A 24291-nucleotide genomic window follows, 5' to 3' on the forward strand; every position below is an offset into this window, starting at 1 on the left:
CCTCGAGCCATAGTTCTTTCAGATGAATAGCTTAAACATCTGATCTGAACAAGAGGATCGTGAAAGAGTCATGTCTAATAGGTGTACGTTCAAATGCAAAAAAAAACATAATCCATCAATGTTATGAAAATAACAGTGTCGCCGAGCCGCGCAAAGTGTGGCCCAGCCAGAGCTGTGTGTACGTCCTTGCGCCTGCGATCGCCGCACTGACGCCAACTCGCAGCTGATACCGCGGACGTACAAGGGCGTGCTTAAGCGCCGAGTTTTAAAATCTTGTGATACATGCCGGGCGCAAGTCTGGGAGCTAGTTATAGGTACGGACTTCCCACTTTTGATGGCTACGTGCTCGTTTTCTGATCGTGGCACTACCATCATTTGATAACATGGCCGCGCAGGCCTATCGCTAATCGCTCGAATGCCGCTTTGGAGTGCAATGCCACGTCTATGGAGTTCTTGAAAACGTAACGAAAATCTCGCAGACGCGGCTAGTCTGCCGTTATATCTGTAACTATTACAGCTAATGCACATGCTGTACATATTTACAACAAATGCATACCGCGAATGTCGCCATTAATAACACTGAACAGCAAACATCACCAGTTGTATACTTCAAAGTATTCACAATGATCTGCCATAGTTCGGACGTCAATTCTGTCGAAATTGTGATCACCGTTTGCCATATCAGAGCTTAATGTTCTTGCAACACAAATGATGACCTACCAAGAGCAGAACACCATGCACCACCTTACATTACACCATGAGTTCTCTCTTCGTCACTATGCGTGCTACTACGCACCATGACACTCCCACTGCCACTTTGGGTTCCACCTAGGACACCATATTTTGCAACTTTGCGACCGTGAGCTTCACACCATGAGCTGCGCCATGTTTCACCTTGGCTACCATACTTCACACTATTGCGACCTTGGCCACCATTTTATGTACTATTACCACCAACACGGCCACCAAGGACACCATATAGCTCACCATGGCCTGCACCATGCTCCATCTTGGCTACCATACTGTCCACTGTTGCCACCATATTTTGTACCTTGGCCACCATTTCTTGTACTATCGCCACTAACACGGCCACCTAGGACACTATGTTTATCACCATGGGCTGCACCATGTTCCACCTTTGCAACCATATTTTCCACCTTGACCACCATATTTTGTACTATCTACACCAACTTAGCCACCATATTTCATGGTGGGATTTTCGATAGGGTTCTGTCCCGTAGCTCGTGTCGCTACGACTTTCTCGCGCGCTCCGAACATCCAGAGATATTGCTGCTACTGGACTTTACGCGCCGCTGCTTGATTGCTCATCTCAGGACGGGGTGATGACCGGTCAGCACATCCTGACTCACTTCGAGGATCAACGCCTCTGGCAGCGGCTGGTGAGGGAAGCTCGAGCCATACAGATGACCAAGCCAGGCCTGCTGGCAGTGTGGCACGACGTAGCGGGTCTGCTGCTCGGCCATGCCTCGGTGCTCTCTCTCTGGTGCCGTACGCGGTGCTGCCCGACCAACCGCTGAGCAAGCGCTCCCTGGCCCACCCGTACACCACCCTCCAGACCTGGTGCCAGCAGGTCAGGAATGACCGAGGCAGGAGACTGAATGGAGAACATCGTGCTGGTAGAGGCGGGCCTGGGAGATGCGGCCAGCTACGGCAGTCGCCTGCGAGGGAGCTACCTGCCACCAAGCATTCGCAGAGCCACCGATATCCGTCTTATACGTGGTGTCGATTCTTGGCCGCCGCACGTCGTCACCTACTACCTGCTACTGCCCATCTCAGTCTTCGCCATCCACGGCTATCCACCGGTAAAGGAAAAGCTGAAGCGCTTCCCTTCTACTTTTTTCCTGAGCACTGACGTGCCCAGTCTTGTCCAGAATATCTGGCACCTCGTCCATGGCAACTATGAGGAAGGGATGGAGACCCTGCTGCAGGGGCAACAACAGGTCAATGCTGAACTGCGGCCGCTTCTGGGCGCCCTCTCGAGCCCCGCCGAGCGCCTAATGATTCAGTGCCAGCACCGGCTGGCCCTGCGCTGCCTCGGGCACATGCAGGTGACCTTCATGCCTAAGAAGATAGCCCTGGAGCTGGACGTGCTGCTGGCGAAATCTCCAATAATCGACGCCCTTGAGCTGATCAGTGGGCACGGTCACCCTTCCAGCCTGGTGCCGCTTTTGGGTTGCATTATGGCAATCGCCAGAAAATCGAAAGTACGGGAAACCTGTGAACAGCTGGAGCCACTTCTGCAAGTGCCGCCGTCTTCCACAGAGGAGCAGTTTGTCAACTTCTGCGATCTGGCCGAGCTGACCCGCATTTGCTACGTGGTGCTGCACTTCCTGCAGGGCGTACGACCCCATGCCGTCCTTCCGCTGACCGGCTTCCTTCAGGAGCTGTTTCGGGAGGGGAGGATGCAGAACTCATACCTTCGCGAGATGCGCGAGAATTTTTCCACCACGCAGGAACTCATGCAGAGCTTCGTGCGATCGATTCCCCTGCCAGCAGCGCAGCTCAATCCAGAAGCAAACAGGCGAAACCAGCCTGCCACACCAGATCACTACCCGGGTTTGTGCCAACTTGTGTGTCGCACAAGGGCATTACGCCTCGCCCGGCAACGCAGGTGGCTGCAGTGAGGGCCACTGTGGATGCTGCAGACGCCTCATAGCCACCCGGTATGCCTTTTGCTCCCGAAAAGACGGCTGAGAGTGAATCGTGTGCCTCAATGTCTTCTCCGGTTGCCAGCTACTATACCCCGCAAAGCCGGCTAGAGGAGGATGCAGCATCGATCTTGTGGACGCTTTCCGTCACTCTGTGGGAGGGCCATCCTCAACGGACAACCTCCGCGGCAGACCGATCTGGAAGCGCACCTGCCTCCCTCCTGAAGAGGCGACTCGTGAACCTCCCACCTGTTACTGCCACGCCCGTTGTTCTTCAAAGGGGCTCCGAAAAACAACATGCTGGTGCTTGTCCGACGTCCACAGATCTCGACGAGGAGGTGCAGAGAATACCTGCAGATGCATCAGGGCGGAGGCTCTGATTTTCCACATCAGATTCGAACAGTTCCGAAGCTAGCTCTGACCTCGGCACCACTGGCCATATGCTAGGAATCACCTCCGTGCAGTCTCATCCTGAGGAGCAGGCAAATGGCGAAGTGGAGGCATGCCATTCAGATGAAAGAGAAATGTCCAGTGGCCGATGCAGACAATTCACGAATCCAACGGACATTGACAGCAACCACTCTGGCGGTGACCTGTAAGACAGCACTCCAAGTCCGGTTCGTTCTCTACAGCAGCCTGATCCCAGTTTGCAGCCCAGAAGTGACTACCGTGATATAGGTGGGAACAAGGTACCGATACCGTTAGCTGGCAGACATCTTCCCTCATGTGCAATCCGCTGCTGCTGCCAGAGTTCTTGGTTCAAGAGGCTGTCGGGTGCCTGCACTCGCCCACTGCAGACGATTCATCTGTTCCTGGGCTTGCTCAGCGAGGTCCCAAGGAGTCACTATCTCAGCCAGAGCCTCCAGCTGCAGCATCAAGCACCGCAGACACTGTGGAGACTTCGGATGAGGAGGACCTGGATGGATCGCCACTTATGGACAGCTATGAGGAGATAATTCCTGAAAGCAAGCGTCGGCACTTTAAGCGCCACCTGGAGCTTGATTTGAGCAGAGGCCGTGTGGTTACGGCACCTGAACAAGAAAAGACAGTACACAGGTCGGCTGCTGCTTCAGTCGTTGGCAATTTGCACTTCGGCACGGCACCAATCGGCGCTGCCCAGATTAGCATTGCACAGTTCGGCATTCGACATGTAGACACTCCAAGCATTGCTACTTCACACGTCGGTCCTGCACATGTCGGCACTACTGAATTCAGGACGCCTGCTGAAGAAGAACCCACTTCTCTTGGCGACAACGACGGTACTGAGCTAGTAGAAGACCCACCAAGCAGAACCTGTTCTCATGCGTCAGCAGTCTGCCTCTGTGTGTCAGCAATCGTAGTCAGTGGGGTACAATAGAAGGAAATAAACCTGCTCTCTGCTGTGCGGAAGAGGCAGACCTGTCCTCTAAATATGACGCTCTCCACTCAGAAGGTGCGGTGACGACACCTGCAGAAGAAACACACTTTGAAAAATCTGCAGCAATCAACGTGTCTTTCGAGTTTGTTCCAAATTTGGACAGTCGTCTTGTTGAAGATTGAGGAGGTCCTTTAACGACAATTGATGCGCTTGTAATATACGACGGGTTATCGTTAATGTATTTTAAACTGTATTCATGAATTTGAAATCATATTTGCTAGCGCTTAGTGAACAAACGAGACAAGAGCACAAAAACACAGGACAGACGCTGTTGTCACGTGTGTTCACGAAGCGCTAGCAAATATGATTCCAAATGTTTTCCAACTAGCCGAAGCTTCCGCCTTAATAAGTATTTGTGAATGCTCTAAAAATACATATGAAATAGGTTCTGAAAATTTCTCGCTCGGTATTCCAAATTTTTTCGTAAAATTTGTCTAAGACATTTCACCTACACCACGTGTCCCACACATTTCAAATGTGTGAAAAAAGTTCTGTTTGGTTTTAGTATGTTGGCAGCACAATAAAAGTGTACTTTTGTAAATATGAAATTAATTTGTCGAGATTATTTTTCAGTACTAACAAATAAGTAGTCCTCGTAAAAATTGTAGCAGGAATCTTCATGCTGCCGTGGAACAATCTAGAGCTCGCAATAGGTTTTCGGGGAACAGTCAAAACACGTCATTTTCTCCCGACTCTTCGTGTTTATGATACTGGCAGGTAGATAAGCACCACTTATTTCATTACGTGTGGAGAATGTGATAGAATTATACCGGGAACCGTGGGTTAGGAATCTCCGGACCCAGACAATGCAGTGTAAAGGACTCCGACTCGCAGGACCATCTGGCTTCAATAGACGCCTAGATAAATTTCGGTTGACAGTTCGACTCCTGGCGGACGCCTGATGCAAGTTCCGCTGAGCAGTTCGGTTCTAGATCACTCGCAGTTTCGAACGCGGCCAGTTCCGCGCTAGAGGAGTAATTTGGAGGTCCACAGTTCTTGCGCCAGGAACGCCTCAGCGGGCAAGATTATGTGGCGGCTCTAGGAAGTTATTTATATAGCAAGCCAGCTACTACACGTGTCGAAATACTTCTAGTTTACTGACATAACTTTCACTCGCCACTCGTGGTGTGGCAACATCTCTCCCGGCTAAGTGACGTCTCGTGACCTGTCTACCTCATCGATCTCTTGGTTTATTGGAATGCCTCATTTTATTTGGAATGTGACTCCTAACGGTTATCACAATAATGAATCATGACTACACTGTTGCGTCGGCCAGTCAGTGATATTTTCTGTAGTTGGACAAGTGAAATACGTCTAATGCAGTAAAGCCAACTTGCGGCCTGTTATAAGCCGTATAGTTATAGTAAATCTGCAATATGTCAGAAATATACTAAGCGCACAAAAGCTGCAGTTCTGACATCTTGGGCGAAGGTGAGGTTTTATTCAATACAGAAAAAGCATTCAAATTGGTTTTAACTACAGGGACAAAATCACACAAAATCGGTATGCAATAAAACAATTTATCCGAAATGTATTTTTAACCCACAGTTTTATTCTCTAAGAGTCCTCGTGACGGATGAAAAGGTGCCACCTGGTGGTGCCGGTGTTTCTCTTCCTGTGACTCCGATTCCCCCTTTGTTTCGCTCCCCTTCGCCGGCTGATGCCAGAAGGATGCAGGAGGTGCCTGTGAAGTCACATGCGACAGCTACAAACTCAGAAGACTCAACTTCGAAACACACAGAACCTGAACCCGAAGTGTTCAGAAATTGAAATTGGCTTGTAGCGATAGAAGAGCAGCTCGTGATCATAAAAGCACCAACCTTACTGAAAACAAAGCTCTTGTAAGGTACAAAAGAGCACGAACTAAAATACAGGTATCGCCGGAACAGGCCAATCTCGCAAGAACAATGTATGAGGATGAAGTAGGAGAAAAGAAGCCACGAATCTCTGAGGCTGACAAAACAGACACAGGCATTACTTAACAGCTTCAGAACCCAGGCTGCCTGTAATTCGAAGTTTTAAAATACTCATCGCCGCCAAACACTCTCTAAAACGACACCAGAGTTACGCGGTTCCGCGGTTCAATATCAAAGTAAGTTTTATTTTGAAACCACTAGTGTGCTTTTATCACACAAGGGAGGGAGAAAAATAAAAGACAACCTCATTGTTAGAATCCAAAGAAGACTGGTACTTAGGGGGAACAGCCTGCTGGGTCAGTTTGGCCACGCTTTGGCGCTTTGCGGCTATGAGCTTTGAGTGCCTGCGTGATTTCGTTTTTGACGCGCCTCGATTTACAAGCGAGGGACCGCAGATGAACTCCAAGTAGGATCCTGCTAAGGTTGGTCAGATAATCCCCGCGATCGATGATGAGCGATGGTGGCACGAGGGTCAGTGATCGTATAAGGCAGTCAGCAGTATAAAGAACACCTTGAGTCTCCGTACGCCCGCCCGGCGAAACGTTGCGGGTTGGGGCAGTCAGCCTCGAACTTCTTTACAAAAATGATCTATTAGCGACGGAAGAGAGCACACAAGGCAGTTCATCATTTACCAGCTTCTGTACTGCTGCGCGGTGCTGCCCATACTATTCGCCCTCTCGTCCAAATAAATCCATTGGTAGTGCACATTGGAAGGTATATGCAAGTGCGCGGGGCCAAACACTCGCCAGAGCCAGGCTTAGTTGAACTCATATCTAACGCGCAGTGCACGCGGTTTCGTGTAGCGTCGGCTTTGCTTTCATGCCACTAGCTTTAATAGCAGCGCCCTTGACCATTCGTTCGTTTCCTGTGGCAAAAAAGGTCTTGGCCCTTTGCTACCATAGGAGACCTCGTCAACAGCCGTCTGCTGTACCGTGCAACGGCGCCGTTCAAGTAATCACAATACATTTGGCTCCAATGCCTCGAACAGCCTCGTTCGCGACTCTCCGCGCTGCGGTTACAATATTTATTTTGAAACGGTGGCCTACGGCGGAAGGGGAAACGACCCGCCGGTGCCTAACCTAACTAAGCGCCTCGGACGAAGCTGGTGCGTCGGAAACAATTTGTTCGCTTGTACCGCAGTTCACCCTGCGCGAGAGCAGTGCTCGCTACTTCGTGCCTCCCTGTGCGCCGGGCTCCCAGTCAGAGTACGCGGACGTACTGCGTCGTCGGTCTCCTTTTGATCGACAGCTCAGCGCTGTACTATAGCAGCGCAGATGGAGGCTGCTGTCGTTATCAACCACTTGTGCTGCTGGGCTTGCGCTTGTGGTGGGGATGGAGAGCTGCTTGCGGGATCATGGCAGAGTCGAGTGAACCATGTCAGCAACATCCACGAATGGCACAACCAACCCTATCCAAGCTTTCTACATGGGCCTTGGCCTTTCAGCAGCTCTGCATGGCACAGTGCTAGTAAGTGCAGTAAACTCCTCTACTCAGATTTCTCAGGACTTCATTGCCCTCTAAGAACATAACTGGTCTGCCAGTAACGATTTGGTGTGCTTAACCAAAAGCAGACACAGAAAATAATGCCACCACTAACCCATACCATTCCATTAGAGTTAGGAGTACATAATGCAGAATTTGATTTTTTTTTAAGTTGCCTAACAGAGCAAAAAGTTTTGTGTCCTTTTACCCAGGTTATCTTTCACACAAGGAAGTGGAGGCTATTGGAACAGCAACAGTGCTTCTAAAAGGCATTCAGCGGCTGTCACTCTCAGTAAAGGCATACGGTCTGTAGTCGTTTCACAGCGTGTTCAATGGGTTCGCCCTGAAATCAGCCGCATTCTCATGCAAGGGCATGAGGTCTATGTGAATCTGCATAAGGACACACGCAGAATATTATCTGCCATGTCTCAGTACTGCAACACATAAAGCATAAAAAAAATTTTTCCAACGTTGCGCAACATTCAGCTTGCTTTATGCAACAACCTTTTGGGCGGATGAGTCCTATACATTTTGAAAATTTAAATGGTTCAAACGGCCAAAAAGCTTGGGGACATTATTAAACACGTTATTAAAGAAAACTATTTAAGTTCCCTACTATTCTCTATAATATAAGTCCCTAGTGTTCTTGCCGTTTTTCCGCCAAAACTCCAAACTTATATGGCAGGCATGAGTCAACACAACACCTAGAACGTTTGAGTTCTTTGCTCAGGATTTTCATATCAGGTTAACAACTCCGAGCCTTTAATCCACCTTAATCCCAAACTAAAGAGATTTAAAGGGCAACTGAAGCGTTTTTTTCTACCTCCTTTGATTTTACTTAAATATTAACGGTCCGTTGTACACACTTTTCTGGTCCTTTGATCCGAATTTCGAGGCGAGGAGAAAAAATGTCTAAATTTCCTGCTTCGTGGCCTCAATCGGGGAGATTGTGCGGGCAACCTCGCGTGTGTCACGTCACTGGATGCATGGTCGTCGATATTCGTTCTGGGTTTGCTGGATAAAATATCAAGCTTCTTTTTCGTCATTTCAGTCAACTAGTGACCGAAGCTGTCACCTAGAGTCGCCAGTTTGGACAATGAACGCGAACTCAGTAGGTTCTATGACAGCATCCCTGACGTCCATATGACGGTCAGTCGTGGCGTCATCGTTTGGAGGAAACCCAGTTTCGGTTTTGACTTCCGGGTTTCTATTCTTTTTAAATACTTGTAATTGGTAATTTGAAAAACGGTTTTCTCCAGCGGAGAGAGGGCTTTGATTGTCAGCTCAAACCGTTAAAAAAAATGTACTTGGCATTTAATCCACTTTTTTGGGGTTGGCCGTCTTGCAGAATTTAGGACGTCCTGGGATTTTCAAATTTGGCTGTGTCCTATGCTTAGTCTATGGTGTTTATTTATTTATTTTTTTATTTATTTATTTTACCCTCATGGCTTACAAAAGCATTGTAGAGGGGAGGGGCAGAAATACAAGGAACACTATGCAATTTGGTTAATAAAAGGAAACAGAAAAAAAATATAAAGGCAACAACAACAACGACGAAAAAAGAACAAAAACGGCAAGTATTCAAAGCACACGGGTCGGTTACAAATGTGCAATGGTTTGGTTGAAAAGAATGCAGCAGAGTACAGCATCAACGTAAAAAAAATAATAAAATAAAATGAAGGAACAGTCATACAGATCATGATAAGCGCCAGTGCAAGTTTAAAAAATAAAATAAAAAAGGACTTCAAAATATGTTAGTAAGGCAAGTACGAAATCGGTGGTTGTCGGTGATAGCGACTAGGTCAGCACGTCGATGGTTCCAGTCACGGGATGTTTTTGGTAGAAATGAATGTGCATATGTCATGGTGTTGTGGCGAGGTATGGCGACTTTGTAGCAGTGATCTACACGGGCAGAAACATGCGCAGCATCTGTGATCAGGCGCGTCCTGAGTTGATGGTTATGAGGATAAATTTTATGGAAGAGGCAAATACGAGAAATCTTACGACGGACAGTGAGAGGGGGCAAATGTAGACTTAGTTTCATGTTAGTGACGCTTGCTGTGCAGTGGTAATTATTTTGAATAAAACGAGTAGAGCGATTTTGTACGCTCTCCAAGGTTTTATTCAGTGATACATGGCCAGGGTCCCATATGGATGAAGCGTACTCGAGATTGGGTCGTACATAGGTAGTATATAGCTGTTTTTTAAGTGAAGACGGAGCTAGTGAAAAGTTACGTTTCAAATACCCAAGCATGCGATTGGCTTTGGCCGTCATGACCCTCACGATTGCATTCATACAACGCAGGGAGTCCTCATACCACTGCTTGCGCGGTAGTGTAGCGGTTAAGCGATGCGGCACTGCCCGGCAGGCGGGTGCTTCATGCACAGCCACCGGTGCGGCTTGAGAGACCCAGGTTTCTCTTCACCAGCTCCCGCAGGGCTCATGGACAGGCATCAGGAGAATTAGCCAAATTCATCGAATTTATTTCAATTAACTTCACAGCCACGTACCACGGGCGGCAGGTAACTCACAACCCAGAAGGTAGGGTGCCATGTGCCACAGAAGTCTGTTTTGACGACGTAACAAGGTCACGTGATCTCTCACGACCGGTCGGAGAATTTCGTGACAGAGAAGCCGTAACTTCTTTGCGAGATGAGAAACTAAATGCTGTCGCATTAAGAGTGCCGAATGCTGATATATTTTTAAAGCTTAGCGAAGGCATTCTGTTGTTTGCCCAGCAGCTTCAGTGTTCACGTGTTACTGATTACTGTTGCTGAAAGTTACTGATTCTCTGGGCACATATCAGAGTCAGTCAAGCATCTTTCTGAGAGAGAGAATGATGACATTGATGAAGCGCTGTGTGTGGATGGACATGCACTGACAACGCACAATATGCGGTTCTCTGGAATTTTGCTTCCAGCGAAATTTAAACGCCGGGGCTGGGATCGAACCCGCATGTTTCGGGTCGGCAGCTGAGCGCCATTACCACTGAGCAACTGCGGCGGCCTCTGAGGGAAACACCAGCAGCTAAGGTATTCGGCCCAATATTGGAGATATATTGGCAAAGGCTGATCCTAGAAAGGAACAGAGTAAAACCACAGATTTTCAATATTGGGCCGATTACCTTGCACTTGGGAACGCACTTGGGAAGAATGTAACGTTGTATAGTGGAGGGAACTTCAGAAGGGCGTGTAGTAACCAAAAGGGGAGCTCCACACTCTCGAACCTGCCGTTCCAGCACGCCTAGAAGGAGGTTCATGTGCACGTAATGCGCATGGCGTATTCTCAGTTTTCAGAGCTCCGGTCCAATCTGAGTCAGGCTAACAGGGCTTCCACTTGTGATGGGAATCCAGAGTTTCCTGTATCTGTCCGTTCAGATTCTCAAATGAAACATGTTCAATATCTACCGTGTCTGAAAGAGCAGCTGATGCTGCATCGCGAAGAGGTATGCCGTCACCTACTATATTAGGACAACGAGAAGCCTTGAAGAGTGTTATTCAGTCCCTGCGACTAGGCATCACCAATTCAATTGGTTTCTCCGATTACATACGCCGAGACAACGTAGGAAGCCATGAAACAACCACTTCGCGTTTCGTTTATTGCCTTGCATTGTGTCTCAATATTCTTTCGTTTGCATGTTTGCGTGGGTTTTTCAACTTTTTTCGACCCAGCATTGTCGCTAATGGTTATGCTTTTATTCTGCCGGATTTGCGATAATCTTGATTTATCACAGTGCGGAGCGCCATTGTGGCCCTCCGCGTTCTGGCCGCTCGTCGGCATACACCTGTGGTTCAGATAGGCGGCATGACGTGGACTCCTGATGTTGCTGATGGCGTGTTAGCGATGAACCGACTCAGCTCTTCTAGCGAGCGCGGTGAGTGCGGTCTTAAGTTGGATACGGAAGTTTTCCACAAGGACGTTCATCTGGGGGTGGTACGCGGTGGTGCGCAGGCGAGTCGTGCCGAGAATTGGAAGAATCTCAGCAAAGGCAGATGACTCGAACTGTATGTCGAGGTCCTTGATGATTGTGCAAGGACATCCAATAACGGCCACCCAGGTTGAAAGGAGGAAAAGATGTGGCGGTGGAGGCAGCAATACCGCGGAGTGGTGTAGCTTCTGGCCTGCGGCTGTACCTATGTATCTAACAGTGGCCTTGCAGGACGGAAGTGGTCCGACTAGACAGATGTCTACCATATCAAGGCGTGCTTCTGGCGGAAGAAAAGCTTTTTTTTTTATTGTGATCTCGAGCCGACCCATTCCCTTTACTTTTGTAAAAAAATTGATCTATTTGTGCTTATTATTTTCAAATAATTTATTTTAACCGTCACCTTTTTGTATCCTCAATTTTCTTCCAATTTCTTCAAATTCCAGCCAATTCGTTATTCGTTTAATGAATTTTTATCCTGTTTCGTTCTCCACCAATCCTTGACCAATACCCCACCATGGGTATGTAGGATGGCTTCAGAAGAAACAACAACCCGAGGCCCGAGCCTTTTTTTTGACGTACCTCGTGACGCTTCCTCTTCATCGCGCGCTCCCATCCTACAGAACATTCTGGGCCGGCGCTGAACTGCTCTGGCCAGGACGAGGAGACGACCTGCAAGCGCATCCTGACTCACCTCGAGGAACCCCGCATCTTGCACCGGCTGCTGGCGGGAGCCCGGGGCATGCAGATGCCCATCTCACGGCTTGGGGCAGTGTGGCACGACGTGGCGGGCCTGGTGTTCGGCCACCTCTCGGTGCTGCTCTTTCTGCTGCAGTCCGGGTTGCTCCCAGACCACCGGGTGAGCGACGGCTGCCTGGCCTACCCGTACACCGCCCTCCAGAACTGGTGCCAGCAGGTCGGGTGTGATGAGTGCAGTGCAATACGCTTTTAGCCGACTCTCATCAGGCGTCAGTAGTCTCTTGTGTTTGAAGTCTTTCATCGACGTGTGTTCATTTCCCCGCGTCTAGTTCCTTGCCTTGCAATGACCGACAAGCAAGACCAGCCACAGAATGCAAGGGCTGCGGACGCCATACAGAGGGCGGCAAGCACTGATGCCGGCTTCATCAACAACAAAAAAGTGAGCTTGGAATGAAGCCTCGACGACTTCGAGATTGGGGGACCCTTAGGTAAATGAAAGTTCGGAAACGGATGCCTTGCACGAGAGAAGAAAAGAAAATACGCCATTGCTCTGAAGGTTATGTTCAACTCCCGGTTGTAGAGCAACAACGTTCAGCACCACCTTCGACGACGGATGGAAATTCAGCCACACCTGAGGCATCCTCATATCCTGGGGCTATATGGCTACTTCCACGGTGAGACTGGGGTCCATCTTATTTTGGAATACGCACCCAAAGGAGAGGTGTACAAGGAGCCCATCAAAGCAATGATGTTTGACGAAAAGAAGTCTGTTACTTACATCAACGAAGTTTCCAAGGCTCTCCAGTACTGCCACAGCAAGAAAGTCATACACCCTGACATAAAACCAGAGAATATCCTGATCGGTTCAACGCTGTGCTCAAGATAGCAGGCTTTTGCTGGTCCGTCCATGCTCCGTCCTCAAGGCGTTAAATCCTGTGCGGCACCATGGAGTCGTTGCCACAAGAAATGGTTAAGAACAGCGTCTAGGAGAAGAAAGTAGATCTCTCGGCTCTGGATGTCCTAGACTATGAGTACCTTGTCGGAAAGCCTCCTTTTGAGTCCAGCACCACAAAAACTACCTATGACAGGATCCGGCGTGTGGACCTGCAGTCCCCTGTTCATGTCTACGATGATGACAATGATCTCATTATCCTAACCCGCCGGCAAACTGTGTTAGCCTTGTTTCACCGCAGTGCGGAGCGCCATTGGGGCCCACGGCGTGGCAGGAGTCGGATTACACCTGTGTCTCTAGTAGGCTGAGAGACGAGGATTCCTGACGCTTCTCGTGGCCTGACGGCTTGTGGGAAAAATTTTGATGCGTTTTATTGGAAATGTGAGTTTTTGCGCCCATCCTCAAGGACCATTCAACCATTTTAACATTGTCCTTGTGCATAAAGGGCAATGTTCCCACTTACCCGCTTTGAGAGCGAGAATTTTAGTTTCATTCCAAGTTTTATACCTCGAATCGGGCGCCAGATGTTGTGTTATACCATGTCACGAATTTTAAATGCCTTATGTACAGTCGCGAGCAAAAAATATTAGCACAGATCAATGGGGATCACAATTTGTATATCTCACCACGCGGCGCTGCGGTACGCAGACCTGCCTAACGGGCCGTTTCCATGTTTGCAGCGTAGGGGGGTACGGCATGAAGTAAGCTTTATCAAGCGTGCACCGCCCAAGCGTTGAAGTGCCGACTCTACGTGACTGTGCTTGCGGCATTTATTTTGGCTCGGTTATCATAAGCAAAGATGGCCTCTTTTTATTTCCTTTTTTTATGTCCGCGATGTTTTGTCAAAAGGAACTCGCGGGAACAATAGATGATAGCGCTGCTTTTAGCCAGTAATTTTGCTGTCCGTGGCAGTCCGCTGAACCCCCCTAATACTGTAGAATGGGAACGGCCCGGCACTCTCGTTATCAGCCTCTTCGCCACCCGCAGCGCCACGCGTTGTCATTCCGGCGCTCCGGTGTTCCGTCGTGTGTGCTAATCCTTTTTACCCGCCACTGTACCAATGGCGCTAAGGTGATACTATATAAAGTGTATTTATTATTTTCCGTCTCTTATTGTTTGTTTACAATTTTCAGAGTATTAACAAGTATTAACCAGGCTTGATATCTACTTACATCTTTTACTCTTAAACACAAAAAAGAACTTGTAAGCACTACTTACTCCTGATCAGAAAAGAAAACTCGAGCAACTGATGCACTGTATCTGTGTCGAAACTGTGTGCGTGAGGCTGTAGCTTCGGCAAGTGTGCCTCACTACAATGTGGCAGGCTCAGCCACAGCTGGCTTTCGCCGTTTTATACATCTGCTTAAGGGCTACAATGGTGCCGAACGTAGCGGTAGGGCGACAAAAGCTCGCGTGTTTCAGTTGCACCCCATTTTCCACCGCGGGTGAGTGAGCTGTGCAGAATTCGCCGTTGGACGGGAAGTAGGCTGCTTGAGGCGTACAGTGGGGGCAGCAATTTCTGGGGGCGTGGCATTGACAGTCATCGCAGCATGTGCGAAAAAAGCTGTGCGCATGGTTAGCGATCTGGGCCCGTTCCTTCGTTTTTCTTTGAAGGAAAGATCAGCGCTAGAAACAAGGATAAGTGCTTGTCTTGTCGTCGGTAACACTGTCCTTGTTCGTTGCGCGGCTTTTCCTCTTGAAGTTGCTTGCGTTTGTGTGCCGCTGATGACTGCCTGCTGTACTTGCGATCAGTGGTTGTGCCAGAAACGTAACCTTACATTCTTTTCTTATCAGTGTTTGTCGCACTACCACTGTATTTTGTGATGCTTTTTGCGTCCCATCGGACCGTGATGAGAAGCCCTCAGTGTTGGTGTTTTTATGAACGCACAGGCTTGTTGCAGTGATCGCACTAGACCGAAATATATTTCACAAAGGGGTGCGGTGTGGTTGATGCTGATCTTAGTAGAGGTAGCGACATGGCATTGCGGTATTAGAGGAGATGTTTTTCGTTGTACTTTAAAAAGCTGTTTGCGAAATTGTGCATAAAATTAGACTTAGTTTGATGCACATATGTAATAAATTTTGTGGCATGCGATCTAACGTAATTTTGTTGACTGCTTCGTGAGAACGACAATAAAACAGCCTGCTGTGGTATGTGGTAGGAAACAACAGCAATTCGCGAGCAATGACATCTTCTGTACCCAGATGTATACCTTCTCTAGTGATTCTAGGAGCATCGACTAATTGCACTGGGGATAGTGTGGGCACTTTGCGAGCAAGACCGGGGACATCGAGTGCGCAGTCCTAGTTTTAAATTCCCTGCGCATTTCTTCCGGCACCTTGTTCAACTGCATTGTCGTCGAAAGGAGCTCGCAGCACTGACTACCGTTCGCAACTGCGCATGAAGCTTTGGGAAGGCTCCGTCCATGCAACTCGATTTCACTCATGGATGAAGTGACTACGGCGACACCTTGCCTTGACGACAACCTGGCAATGGATCTTTGGAAGGAGTTTTGTCATGCGCGATAAAAGAGCAGACCTTCCATCGTAGATTACGGTCATGCGAACACCTAACACGAACATGACGTTGCTACACTCCAAAAATAGCTGAGGTCTTTTAATTTATGTAACCTGAGAGATATTCCAAGGCTCCAGCCGCTAGTAGGCTTGAGTTGACATCTCAGTTTGACGAGCAAGCCAAGAAAGGCTTCATTAGCCTAGTCAATCGCGGTCACTTTTGAACGACGTCATGAATGACTGATAAAATCAGATGGAATTTGTGGGCGCGAACAAACAAAACACAGAGAAGATACCACAGGACAGGCACCTCCATCCAATTCCATCATGAACAACCTAGAACTAGCCCATCTTTCCATTCTGTTCTAATAAAATCAGATACGAACCCCATTGAAAGGGCGAACCCGTGCTGGCGCTGAGTCCTTGCTGGCCAATAGACTTAATAAAGCTTGCACGCGTGAGGTTCTGGGTTCGGTCCCGAGTGCCATCTAGTATTCACCGGTGTTCAAATGGCTCCAAGATTTCCCTCTGTCGGTTGCTCGGCTTGGCTGGGGAGAAGTGGTTGGGAAAAGGGTCCTGGACCAGACAGTTGAATAGACAGCTCAGTGACTCGGTTGGCCGCCAAACAACTTAAATGTGCGATGTTCGTTCCAGCCCGCTTCTGGCTCTTTTTTTGATAGCCTTAGTCGATTATGAGCCAAATAAGAGTGTGTCTGTGTTTGTTCGTCTCTGCGAGGGAGGGCGTGTGTGTGTGTGTGTGCGTGTGCGCGCGCGCGCGCGTGTGTGTGTGCATGCGTGTGTGTGTTTGTGCGCGGGTGTGCGTCTGCGTGTGTGTGCGTGCGCGAAGGCCTGCCCGATGAAAGAACACTCGCGCTCCTGGTGCAAGACTTATCTTGATATTTGTGCATGTTCATTCATTTTTGTTTGCATGGAATGAAAGAAAACAGGGCTCTAATGGGTTTTACCACACCAGGCAGGTTATGGTTCCTGGCGGATAGATTTTTCATCGAGGAAGGGTGATCTGAGCAAAGGTCCTTTTTTAAGCATTTCACCCCAGGAGAGCCGAGCACGAGACCGAGGTAAATTCTGAACCCATTAGAAATCCGGTGGGAGAGTGTAATATAGATAACAGTTTCGGAAAGGAGGGAATTGCAGTTCACAATTGGTAGCGAGGTGCGGGAAGCGGTAAGGGAATACGTGTACTTAGGACAGGTAGTGGCCGCAGATCCGCATCACGAGATTGAAATAACATAAATAATAAGACTGGAGCCGAGCGCATTTCGCAGGTTCTCTAAAAGGATGAATGGAAGATAAGAATATTCATTCAACGGAACTGTATATAACAGCTGTATCTTACCGGTGCTCACATCTGCCGAAAAAACGCCGAGGCTAACGAAAAGGGTTCGGCTTGGAAAGGTATGGAAAGTCAAGTGATAGCTGTAACGTTAAAGGGAAGGAAGGCAATGGAGTGGGGCTGGGAACAAGCGCATTTTATGGGTATTCGACTCGAAATCCAGAGGAGGAAATGGGCTTGGCCAGGGCATGTAATGCGAATGCAAGATATCCGGTTTCCAGGTGGCCGTGGGCAAACATGCGCTTGCGTCACGGTGAGGCGCTGAAAACGTCGCCCGCAAGGCTGTGAAAGCTTTCATGGCACCAAAAACAGCAAGTTTTACAAATAATTCCTTCTGGTTAATTTTTGCACGAAAAAGGAACGACTTACATCAGTCTCTCCCTATTCCTGCAGTGCCTGCTTAAAAGGTGTGCAAAAACTGTGATTACTGTCCTTACAGTGTTCCGATAACAGCAGAGAAGTTCGTTTACTGCTTTTTCAGGCACCAAGCAGTGCCGCTCTTTGCTGACCGGAGGTCGTCAGTGCGTCTGGCTGTTTCAGTACGCCAGCCTGCGTCCACCACTCGTGTGGCGAGTGAGTGAACGCCAAATTATCCTCTCCGGCCCTTTTTCCGCCTCGAGCCAAATGTAAAACGCCGTGCAGGGCTAATAATCTGGCTGGCTGTTGTTTGCCATCGGCGACGGGTGGCTGCACCGGCCGCCATTTGTCGCTGGTGTAAGGTGCTCAGCTCCGTACTTTTCATTCCTTTTTTAAGCACACGTCCGCCAATTGAAAACAAATATCCCAATTATTTTTGCGTTTATTTAAGCCCACTGGGTTCATGCAGCGCATTTACGTTGCCTCTTTACTGTGGCGTCTGATGCGCAAGCTGGCTGTTTTATTTGTTTATTTTCGTAGCGTTCTTTTTTTCGGCAAAGAGCAAAAGCGTCGCCAAGCCTTTTGCAGCTGCCGGCAGCGCAGCTTCCAGCGCCCTGACTTCTGCTGCCGCCCACTGTCGCAACCTAGGTGACTACCTCGTCGGGCGTTTCGGCCCATGTGGTGTCATCGAAAGGAACGTTTTGGAAAGCAACTCTAAAGTGGCCAGGTGGGATTAGGAAGTTCGCGGGAATAGGGCGGCCGTAGGATAAGGTTAGTTAGAGAGAGATATGGGAGAGTCATTTGCGCTGCAGCGAGCGTATTTGGGTTGATAATGACGATGAAGACACTCAACGTGACGAACCCGGGGGCGGCACAAGGACCCTCATCCTTAGACCTCCTATGCCACGGCAGAATGACAACGCAAGATGACGCATGCGATGGAATTAAGGAATGAAACATAAGGTGTACGACCTACCAGCTTCTTGCGTATAGGAGCCGGCATTATAACAGGTTGTTATCGCGCATTTAAGGATCTTGTTCTATTTACCAAACCTAGATGTATGACACAAGCTGATTACCTCTGGTGATTAAAAAAAATGTTGGCAGTCGCTTAGCTCGGCTATGCTAGGATATACGTAGCGTGAGCAAATGCCCCGCTATGTATAGACCAGAATTTTGAGCCTCTCCCGGGCGCGGCCATTTTGCGCCGACTGGCGCGCCGCGGTGCGGGAGTTTCTTTGGGGACTGCGGGGCTGCGGCAGTTCCGCGGCCGCGCCTGCATATAGCCGCGCTTCGGGCGCTAAAAAAACATTGTCGAGCATACTTCCGCTGCGTGGCTGTGTTGCAGGAAGTATTTACGTTATCAAAGCGATAACATTGACGCGTTTTAATGACATTTAGTTTGACATTCAAGTTAATTGTGCCGGCGCTTAGAACGCGCTCGTGCTTATATCGAATTCCGTCTTAGTGCTCCACCGCAAAGAAACTTTTTGTTCAATATCAAGCATTAGGTGTGCGGCTAGTATGCAGTTCCAATTCCCATGCACTCTTATTCCTTCCTGCCGGCCGGCCATAAAGCCCCCCCTCCACAAACAGGGCTTTCTTGTCGCCGCGCCAGTTTATCAACAAATTACCGCTGTGAGCTCAACTGAGTCGCAGCGCCAACAGAAAACAAATTTTGTCATGGTTTATGCAACCTGGTGCATAAAAACGTACTTCCGCTTAATTTATCAAAGCTTGAATAGATATGAGCAGCTAATCCAGCTTTCACTAATTCTGACGTCCGAAGTCGCGTTATTTTATTCAGGAGCTCTTGCCGCGTGTGAGAGCGTTGCGTAGCCGTTTGGCCAAGTGTGGAAAATGTAATGAAATCGCCCATAGTATTTTCCTGTGAATAAGGTAGATACCGCACCGCTGCGGTGGCTCAGTGGTTACGGCTCTCGGCTCTCGCCCAAAAGACGCGGGTTCGATCCCGGCCGCGGCGGCCGAATTTCGATGGAGGCGAAATTCTAGAGGCCCGTGTACTGTGCGATGTCAGTGCACGTTAAAGAACCCCAGGTGGTCGAAATTTCCGGAGCCCTTCACTACGGCGTCCCTCATAGCCTGAGTCGCTTTGGGACGTAAAACATTAATAAACCAAACCAAACTAGTGTAGGTATACCAACAGCAGAAAGATACTGTAGATAAACCTTCACCCCCCAGATCCCTCTGACATGCGTGCGGAAAAAGCAGCTGAAATCGGTAGCGGTCGTGCTTACAATCCTGTGCATGAAATGTGTTTAATGGGAACAAGAGCAAGCTCAGCGCAAGGATGACGAACACGTACTGGTGATCGAAAACACGCGCTCCGTCGGGACAACCTTCAGTCTGCAGCTCGCCTATCCAGTTACTACTCCACTGAGTCAAATCAATAGATCTACAATCTGATGCATAAAAGTATCATAGAAGATATCGCACGTAAAAGGCGACAACAAACGACATGACAGCGCAGAAATCTGCTTAGAAGTGCCGGTTTCCAGTCCGTACACTACCTGGTCGACTACCCTCGAATGTCACGTTAACGAGTAACTGCGCACAAGATAACGACAGTACTGTCTGTAAGAGGGAAAATGTGAGTAGTGACGCACAGCACACACCCTCATACGTTAGCTGATGGAGCACAACAACGACCGAAGCGAACACGTAAACATGCGTTCTACGCGCGGCGCCGGCGCGACCCGCAGTCCCTCGGGCCGCGCGCCGACAGATGGCGACTGGTGTCGAGAGTAGGAGCGCGCCCGCAGCCTGCGTGCGAGGGTAAAAAAATCTGGTCTATATATACCACCACTGATAGCTCTGCGCATGCGCACAATGAGAAGCGCCACATCAAGCGGCTCCGGCGCAGCGTCAGACTTGGCTACTGCGCAACGGAGGGGCACAGCTGGACGCGCGCCGGCGCCGGTGCGTCTGCCGCGGCTATGACGTCACTCATCTGGGATGCGCAGACCCGCGAGGCGCGCGCGGCGGCCGCGGCTCCGGTGCACCAGCTGTGCGCCGTGTGACGTCACTGCTCCTCGCGCATGCGTCGTACGGCTCTCCAGGAGCCACGCGAAACTGCTCAGCCTCGGCTAGTGTACCTCACGCTACAATAATTTAGTTTTTAGTGCTCTCAGTACTTTTATCCTTCAAACCGCCGCCGCGTAGGCTCAGTGGTTATGGCACTAGGACGCTGACCACAAAATACCCGGGTTCGATGCCGGCCGCGGCGGTCGAATTTCGATGGAGGCGAAATTCTAGAGGTCTATGTGCTGTGCTTTGTCAGTGCACGTTAAAGATCCCCAGGTGATCGAAATTTCCGGAGCCCTTCATACGGCGTCCCTCATAGCCCGAGTCGTATTTTGGATGTGAAATCCCCATAATCCATCCAACCCGCATTCATTCAACTTCCTTCATCGTCATCACCTGAAGTTTATAAACGTGTATAATGAGCCGCCGAAAGTATTTCAAGCCTTAAAATATTAGCTCTCGTTGCGAGCGTTTGTTCCTGGAAAAAATATCTTTGTATGATGACCTGGAAGCACCTCCTACAAATCTAGGCACGTTTTATTATGCAGCATGCAGCTACAAACCTGGTGCTTAAAGTTAGGCTCCATCGAAGGGGTCATCTTTTGAATCGAGCGCAAGCGCGAAAGGAATTAAGTAAGGAGATAGAGAAAGCGGTTCACGGCTTCCTTTAAGCATTGTTTATACAAAAGGAATATATAAATAAAATTAAAAATAACTAAAGGCATAAATTTCTAACCCGATCAGCTCCGCACTACTGCTGAACTTTGGGGGCCCACAGTCTTTAGCCAGGAAAGCCCCACCGGGAAAGTTTATGTGGCGTCTTATGGCAAGCCAGCTACTGCACTTGTCGAAACGCTTCCAGTTTGCTGACATAACTTTCATTCGGCACTCGTGGTGTGGCGACATCTCTCAAGGTTATGTGACGTCCCGTGACTTTTCTGCGTCATTTATTTCTTGATTTATGACAATGCCTCGTTTTATTTGGTTTGGTTTATGGGGTTTAACGTCCCAAAGCTGCTCAGGCTATGAGAGACGCCGTAGTGAAGGGCTCCGGAAATTTCGACCACCTGGGGTTCTTTAACGTGCACTGACATCGCACAGTACACGGGCCTCTAGAATTTCTCCTCCAAAGAAATTCTAGCCGCTGCGGCCGGGATCGAACCCGCGTCTTTTGGGTCAGCAGCCGAGCACCATAACCGCTGAGCCATCGCGGCGGCCGTTTTCTTTGGAATGTGACTCCTAATGGTTGTTGCATTATTGCGGCATGACCTCCCCATTGCGGCAGCCGGTCAGTGACATTTTCCGTTGTTGGACAACTGCAATACGTCTCATGCACAAAAGCCAACCTCTGACCTGTTGGCGCAGTCTTCGAAAGCCAACTGCTTACACACCGAGCTCTGAAAGGGAGCCACGTCTGCGCAGTGTTTCCAGGGGCAAGACTCTGAGCCCTTCGAAGACAACGAGAGCCAGGCGGCGCCCGTCTTCCGCAAGCGTAGTTAATGTGCTACCAGTTTCAAGGACCTTTAAGCGGACACTGAAGAGAAATTGAAGTTCGCTTGTATTGATAGGATACCAGCTCGTGATCACAAAAACACCAACCTTACTGAACACAAAGCTATTTTAAGGTACAAAAGAGCACGAACTAAAATTGAGGTGTCGCTGCCACGGGCCAATCTCGCAAGAACACGTATGAGGATGAAATAGGAGAAAAGATGCTACGAATCTTTGAGGACGTCAAACCATACATAGGGATTACAAAAGCGCTTCGGAGGAGGCCGGGCTGCGTGTAATTAGAAGTTTAAAAAACTCATCATCGCCAAACACTCTCTAAAACGACACCAGAGTTACATGGTTCCACGGTTCAATATCAAAGTAAGTTTTATTTTGAAACCCCAAGTGCGCTTTTGTCACACGCAGAAGGCAGAAAAATGGACACCTGAATATTGGAATCCAAAGAAAATCGATACATGCCGGCGCCACAGGCGGCCGGGGTAGTTAAGTCATGCTTTGGCCCTTTGCGGCTATGCGCTTTGCGTGCACGCGGGGTTTCGTTTTTGACGCCCCTCGATTTACAAGCGCAGACCGCCGAAGAACCCGAAGTACCCTGCAGGTAGTCTAACTTTCGAAGGACCATGCTAAGGTTTGTGAGATTATCGCCGCGATCAGTGCTGGATTAAGGTGGGGGCTAAGGGGGCTGCAGCCCATGGCCTCACCTGCGACAGCAGGAGAGGGGGGCCCATTTATTCTAACCTGCTTAGTGTATCGACTACGTGCAATGGAACTTCGAGCGACACGCATGAAGCGAGAAAACCAGAACGAGGAGGCGGGCCCCCACCTGATTTAACTTCGTTTAGTCGAATCAGTTGGGCAGAGCTTGTCGAGCTGCAAAAACAGGAATCCCCCGCCACCCTGGTGGGGCCCCCTTCCTTACGAAGCGGTGTGCGTTTGCTTACGGATTGCGGAAGGGTTTTCGTGGTTTCCTGTCAATCACCTGTCCAGTGGCATCTGAATCTTGGCGTCGCATAACAACCGCTTTTACAGAGCGGTGAGGCGAACCTCCCACCTCGGCGCCAAGCATTCCACTGGAGCTGCTTTCATAATCCGCTAAAATCCAGTAATTTTTAAAACCACAAATATATCCGCTAATATGCAGTGCAGTACTCGATGTGAAAAATACTTGCATTGCGCCCTCTGCATGGCTTACAAATGTAAGGAAATGCAATGCTTTAGTGTCACAAGTATGATTATAGCAGGGTAGGCACACCGAAACCATAATGCACAGAATGTATCATATACAGACAGTCGAGAAAATAAACGCATGAAGCTTTACCCAGTTGAAAAACAAGTCAAGCTGTGCTAGCTTCTTGGAAGTCCCACAGTTTCACTTCATGCTCCGGCTGCCACTAGGAATCCAAAAATTCGTTTATGGGTTTATGTTTACGTTTATGGGCTGTAACGTCCCAAATCAAGTCCGGCTATGCGGAATGCCGTAGTGGAAGGCTCTGATAATTTCGACCACATTGGATTCTTTAACGTGCACAGATATGGCATAGTACACGGGCCTCTAGCATTTCGCCTCCAGCGAAGTGCGACCGCCGCGGCTGAGGAAATTTATTTTGTTCGTTTTTATTTCTTGGGATTGGTTTGGTAGAGCCCGATGAAAATTTTAATTTTTTGAGGAAATAAAAGGCGCATCAGCTGCCTTACTTCCAGGTGGGCAACTCAATCGCGTCTTGAGGGGATGGAAGAAGGTGTGAATGAAAGGAGCGAAAGAGATGCCTTGGTGGAGGGCTCAGGAATAATTTCGGCCACCTGGGGATCTTTAACGTGCACTGAAATCGCACAATGCACGGGCGCCTTTTTGCATTTCACCTCCATCAAGCCGGTGCCGCCATGTGGCTGGGTTTGAACACGGGTGCTCGGCTCAGCAGCCGAGCATGCTAACCACTCAGCCAGGACTTAAATTCTGCTATTCAAAAGTGCCCCACAAGCACAGAAGTTAAAGTTCGTGTTATCAAAATAATTTTAATAACTTTTAATATTACCATCTCAGGGCAATAAACGAGTGTTTCCTAGTCGCTGCCGGAGTACCCAGCTCAACTGTAGGAAGCTAGCACAACCTGCTTTTCTTTGATGCGTTAGCATCAAAACAGTGCTGCGAACGAAAACCCGTCTGTCGGCTTGTGTACGATGTCACTGAAAGAGGAGAGGAGGCGGCGCGCGCAGCAATGCAGCCCCGCAAGTTGTCGGTCGGCTCACGTGGCTCTTCCATGTCGTTGAGCCACGGACAGACATGTGTCGCGCGTTGCGTTTTCTGCGCTGTAAAACTAATTCCAATGCGTTATTGTTGTATGAATCCCGTTGATAGCACTTCGCTCCTATAAATTTCGTGGAATTAAAATGAAACATGGGATATATTCCAGTGGTGTAGCAAAGGCCGCTGGAGGGGGTCAGTTG

At 49.0% G+C, this 24291-nt stretch overlaps 1 pseudogene; it reads left to right on the forward strand.

The window, feature by feature from the left end:
• Positions 1–12452: 12452 nt before the first annotated feature.
• On the forward strand, positions 12453–13369 carry LOC149355768 (aurora kinase A pseudogene; annotated as a pseudogene).
• The last annotated feature ends 10922 nt before the right edge of the window (positions 13370–24291 follow it).

Source organism: Amblyomma mixtum, chromosome 3 (genome assembly GCF_055824585.1).
Source record: "Amblyomma mixtum isolate Tamu chromosome 3, ASM5582458v1, whole genome shotgun sequence".
Taxonomy (NCBI): domain Eukaryota; kingdom Metazoa; phylum Arthropoda; class Arachnida; order Ixodida; family Ixodidae; genus Amblyomma; species Amblyomma mixtum.